Raw genomic sequence first — 5788 nt, 5'->3', positions numbered from 1 at the left:
TGTCTGAGATTCGGATGATGTCTGAGATGGGGCCTCCGGGGGGTGATATATTGAGAAGAGCTCAGGGGCATGGGGCGGGTGCTCAAGTATAAGGGTGATAGTTCATGGGGTTTTGTTGGGGGGGGCGTGCCTGGCTTCTGACCCCCTGTTCCTAACCCCAGGGCATCACCCACCTGAATGCTCACCATGCAGACCTAGGCACGAGCTCCCCCAACTGCTCTCCAACCCCCCCAACCTCGAGCCCCCATCCTGAGCCCCCATCTGTAGATACTCACCCCCAGCACATGCTTCCACCTCCAATGTCCAGCTCAGACACCAACGTCCAGACACCCACACCCAATATGAACCCCACCATCACACTCAAGATCCCACCATCTTCACAACCCCCAACCCTGTACCCACTCCACAGGCAACTCCTCCTGAGACCCCACCCTTCAGGCCCAGGAATGAACCCCCCATGCCCATCTTGCACACGCCCCACACTGGCATGAGCCCCCTGACTTCTGCACCTCCTGTGCTTTCCATTGCAGACTTTTTAAAGATGTATTGACTTTAGTAAACCAAAAATGTGAATCAACCACCCTTCTGCAGGAGCAGGACACAGCCACTTTAGTTCCCTCCCCCTGCCTTAAACCTTGATTGATTGACTTGGACCAAGCTTCTCTTCCATGGGCTCCAGAGGCCCCTTTAAATCCTTTTATGGCCACATGCCACAGCTCAGCGCAAACATTCTGAAGCCTCCAGCTGACTTCTCTCAATACAAACTAGGGATGTCAGAGAATTCCACCACGGATCTTGAATGCACTGGCATTCGGTCCCCCGAACTCCGTAGCGGAATGGCCTGCCACCCCCCGCCCCCCTGTGGATCCCCCCCCGGGATGAGACTCACCTGGGGTGGATCTTCTGGGTGGCTCCGGAGGCGGCTCTGTTGGTGGCTTCGGCGGCAGCGGTGGCAGCCGGTCTTCCAACCAGCTGCTGCCGCTGCCATTTCCAGGCTTGTGTAAAAAAAAAGCAAAAAAAGCTGTGATAGGCTACGTAAAGATTTATGTAGCCTATCATGGCTAGGTTTTTTTTAAAAAAAAGACGTGATAGGCTACGTAAATCTTTACGTAGCCTATCATGGTTGGGTGGTTTTAAAAAACAAAAAAACCGCATACGCAAATGGCGGTTGCTATGGCTGCTGCCATTTGTGTTCCTTCTTTTTACCATCTTAATCTTAGGGATGTCGGAGAATTTCTCCACGAATCTCCAGGAGGCCGAATGCCAACGCATTCGGCCCCCCAAAATTGGTGGAGAAACGGTCTGCCCCCCCCAGATGGGACTTACCTTTGGTGAATGTCCCTCGCGGCAGTGGCTCCCGGAGGCGGTTTGGCGGTGGCCAGTCTTCCGACCGGCTGCTGCCGCCGCCATTTCCAAGTAAGAAACAAAAACAAAAACAACAAACGTGATAGGCTACGTAAAGATTTACGTAGCCTATCACGGCTAGATTTTCAAAAAACACCGTGATAGGCTACGCAAATGTTTACGTAGCCTATCACGGCTGACTTTGAAAAAAAAAAAAGCGCGTACGGAAATGGTACTATTTAAAATAGGCTATGGTAGATTTTTTTCTCTCTTTTTTTGAGTGTGAAAATTTGAGAAAAAGAGTGAAAAGGTGTGACCAATTGACTTTTGTGTGAAATATGGATGGAAAGCCACTATGGATGGAGAGCCAGTGTGATGTAGTGGTCACAGTGTTGGACTGAGCATTGGGAGATCAGGGTTCTACTTCCTATTTGGCCATGAAGCTCACTGGGTGACTTGGAGCCAGTTGCAGACTGTCAGCCCAACCTACCTCACAGGGTTGTTGTTGTAAGGATAAAATGGAGAAGAGGAGGATTATGTACACCGCCTTGGGTTCCTTAAGGAGGAAAAAGGGTGGGATATCAATGTAATAATTAAAGAAAATAAATAAATATGCCAGGCTGGGAGAGAAGGGGCCAACTAGCAGTGAGGTTGATATCCAGCAAGATCAGTCAAGGATTGGGGGAGATATGAGCTCCCCCCCCCAAAAAAAAGCCTATTTGTTTGTATTAGGGATGTACGAAAGTGACTTACCTTTCACAGATTATGTTGATGGTGGAGGGGGAGGCATTCTGTCCCTCTCCCCAGAATCCTGGCCAGGGGGGGAGGTGCTCCGTTCCTCCCCCCGGAATCCTCGAACAGCCAGCTGTGCTCTGCGGCAGCTCTGCAGAGCAGCCAGCCAGGCCCGGCCTGGCCAGGCCAGAGCCGTCTGCAGCCGGATTTCTGGCCGCAGAGGGCTCTGGGTAAAACAACAACAACAACTGCGTACGCAAATGGCGGCGGCTACGGCCGCTGTCATTTGCGTTCCTTCTTTTTGTCCGTCTTAATCTACGTAAATATTTACGTAGACTATGACAGCGAAAATAAAGGAATGCAAATAGCATCGCAGGCACTTTTTGCGTCCCTTTTTCATTGACCGTTTTAGCCTACGTAAATCTTTACGTAGGCTAAAACGGCAAATCAAAAGAGGACGCAAATAGCGCCTGCTACGCTATTTGCGTTCCCCTTTATTTTCGCCATCATAGTCTACGTAAATATTTACGTAGATTAAGTAGGGATGGACGAAAGGCACTTACCTGATCCTGAAGCTTGCCTCACAGTGGGGGAGAGGCACTCCGTCCCTCCCCCCAAAATTCTGGCTGGGGGGGAGGTGCCCCATCCCTCCCCACCAAAATTCTGGCTGGGGGGGAGCGCCCCATCTCTCCGGCCGTGAATCCTGTTGTCCTGCTGGGACGCAAATGAATGAAGCTGGAAATGAACACTCGCGACATCCCTAGCATCTAAGGTCCTCTTCCAGGTGCTTCCTCCAAGGGAAGCTTGGAAGAGGGCAATGAGGAAGAAGGCTTTCTCATCGGTGGACCTGCATATGTGGAATGAGTTCCCCAATAAGGTCCACCTGGGTCAATATTATTATCTTTTTGGTGCCAGGTTAAGACCTGTCTATTCTCTAGGACATTTGACAGCGCATGATGACTTTTAATAATTCCTCGATATATCTTTAGCTATGACTTACTGTTCAAAGTTGCTTTTCATTATATGTTTGTTTGTGTATATCATCTGCGTGTTTTTATGTAAATGGCTTTTAAAATTTGTATATTGTATTTTAATGTTTTAACTTCTGTAAACCACCTAGAGAGCGTCAGCTACGGGGCAGTATAGAAATGTAATAAATAATAAGAACCACAATAAAAGTGTTCTAAAACCATTTCTCCCAAGATGGCCAAGAGCAAATTTCAAAATTATACATATATGAAGTTAATCTACTAAAACTGTGAGCAATACATAATAAAAAATAGTTTTTTTTAAGTCTCCAGAATGTAATAGAGAACAGAACCTGGAGAAGAAAATGCATCCTTGGATATAATATATCCTACCCTTCTGGTTGGAGAAAATCCCATCAGGACATGGAGCACAATCATAGCAGCAAAATTTCTTCCCCTCCTTCTTTTTCATGCTGTAACCAGGATGGCAGCTGTCAGTACACTGAGAAAGAGGTGGCACCTATTCAAGGATACTGGAAAAGCTTAGCATTAAGAAAATGTTTGAGAAAATCATTTCACATCAGATAATCTACTAGTAAACACCATTTACGTACGCTGTTGTTGTTGTTTTTTTTTGGCTTGCCGTGATAGGCTACATAAATAGTTACGTAGCCTATCACGGCAGCTTTGCAGGATGCAAATGGCACCCACTACGCTATTTGCATTCGTTTTTTTTCGCCATAATAGCCTACGTAAATATTTACGTAGGCTAAACCGGCTCAAAATAGGGAACGCAAATGGTGGCCGCCGCAGCCGCCACCATCATTTGTGTACGCTGTGTTTTTTTTTGGCTTGCCATGATAGGCTACATAAATAGTTACGTAGCCTATCATGACAGCTTTGCAGGACACAAATGGCAGCTGCTACAGTGGCCGCCATTTGCATCCGCAGCAGCCTGTCCGCGACCAGAACTCTGACTGCAGACGGCCCTGACCAGCAGCTCTGCAGAGCCATCGCAAAGCGGAGCCGGACGGTTTAGGACTTTGAGGGGAGGTGCGGAGCGCCTCCCCCCCATCGTGAATCACCCCATCGAAAAGGTAAGTGACTTTCATACATCCCTAGCTGCTCCCTAACGGCAAGGAAGGAATAGCAGGTAGAATCATAGAGCTGGAAGGGACCTCAAAGGTCCTCTAGTCCAACCCATGCAATGCAGGAAATCTGCAGTACTGTGTGTGTAGTTCATATACGTAGGTTCATTCAGGATGATCCACAGTGACTTTCTCTACAAAGATCTACTCTAATTATTTACTAAGACTATAAGTACTTTGCTGTCAGTTGTGCAAAAATAAAGAATCACTAAAAAAAAAATGAAGATCATTTTGGGGTTGGGTTGGGGGAGAATTCTTTGCAATGGAAAGTGAATCCTCTCCTGAGAAGGATGTCTGATGTATAAAACAAGGGTGGAAAAGTGATTCCTCTGAGAAGGGGTGGAGAGAAGCTGGCTGCAGAGGGCCCTGGCCTGCTGCTCTGCGGAGCTGCTGCGGAGCGGAGCCAGCCGGCCAGGATTCCAGGGGGAGAGATGGATCACCTCCCCCTCATGGATGCCCGGACAGAACTGTAAGTGGCTTTCATACACCTGTAGGTTTGGGATCTGCTTCTGTCTCTGATCAATATGAAAACATGGTCTGGAAACATACGAGGGCCATTTCCCCTGCTGTTATGACTTGTCTTTTCTGATCTGGGATACTTTTGGATACTTTCTGTTTTCTCTCCCCTTGGTATGACATGAATGGAGACCACAGGAACCTTAGTCTCACTGTGCTGACTGGGTTTGATGGAGATAGAAGGCTCTGTGGTCCACTGCACTTGATTGGTAGATATGAATTTGGCCTGTCATAGTGGATTAGTCAAATAATAGGCAACATATGGGCTGGAGGTAGATGTAGGTCTAGGATTAGGTGACACCTAGCAATCAAACCAATCAATTTCCTTTCACTGGTTTGTTAATGACGTTCTGGTACTGTTCTTATGCTACTCGTAAACCATTGATATTGTTTTGTTGCTGTGTTGAGTGCTTTCCTATAACCTTCTCTGAGTATTTATAATACTTTCTCAATAATAATGTTATTATGTCTGTCTGCAAGTTAATATGATGTTCTATATGAAAATAATATACTTTTTAGGCCTGGTGTATCAATAAACTAATCCATTTGTTTCCATTGAAATCTTGTGTCCGTGGTCGTTTAGACTTGTCATTCTTTACTGTGATTTGCAAAGGTGCAAATCTGAACTGTGATTAGACCACTGAATTAAGACAGTATAGTTTCTGGGCCTGATCCACCAGACTGACAGCAGCCTGTCTTCTGAAAAGAATAGAGTGAGGGTCCAAAGAGGGGAGCAGTTTTCTTAGAACGCTTCCTATTCCCAGAATCATTCATTGCTCATGAAAGACATATTCCCCAGACATGGGAAATAATTTGAGATGATTAAGAAGTTCAATCGTCTGTCAATAGGTAGGATTAAAAACCATCAAACCACTACAGATTCTATTCCATTTTGACAGAACTGCCAGCCTTATGGAATGACCAGTATTAATTTATTTCCATAAGCAAGGGGAATGATTGGTTTGGCAAATCCCAGAGACACAAATCTAGATGGGCTACTTTGGTCACATTCATTTTATGTTTACTTTTATGTTTTCCAAAAGTATACCAAGAACAGCAATGAAACCACAAACTCTTCTG

The sequence above is a fragment of the Heloderma suspectum genome, chromosome 6 (genome assembly GCF_057233095.1).
Source record: "Heloderma suspectum isolate Gila_16-S chromosome 6, 16-S_ref, whole genome shotgun sequence".
In the NCBI taxonomy this organism is placed as follows: Eukaryota; Metazoa; Chordata; class Lepidosauria; order Squamata; family Helodermatidae; genus Heloderma; species Heloderma suspectum.
Note: the sequence above shows the minus strand (reverse complement) of the source record.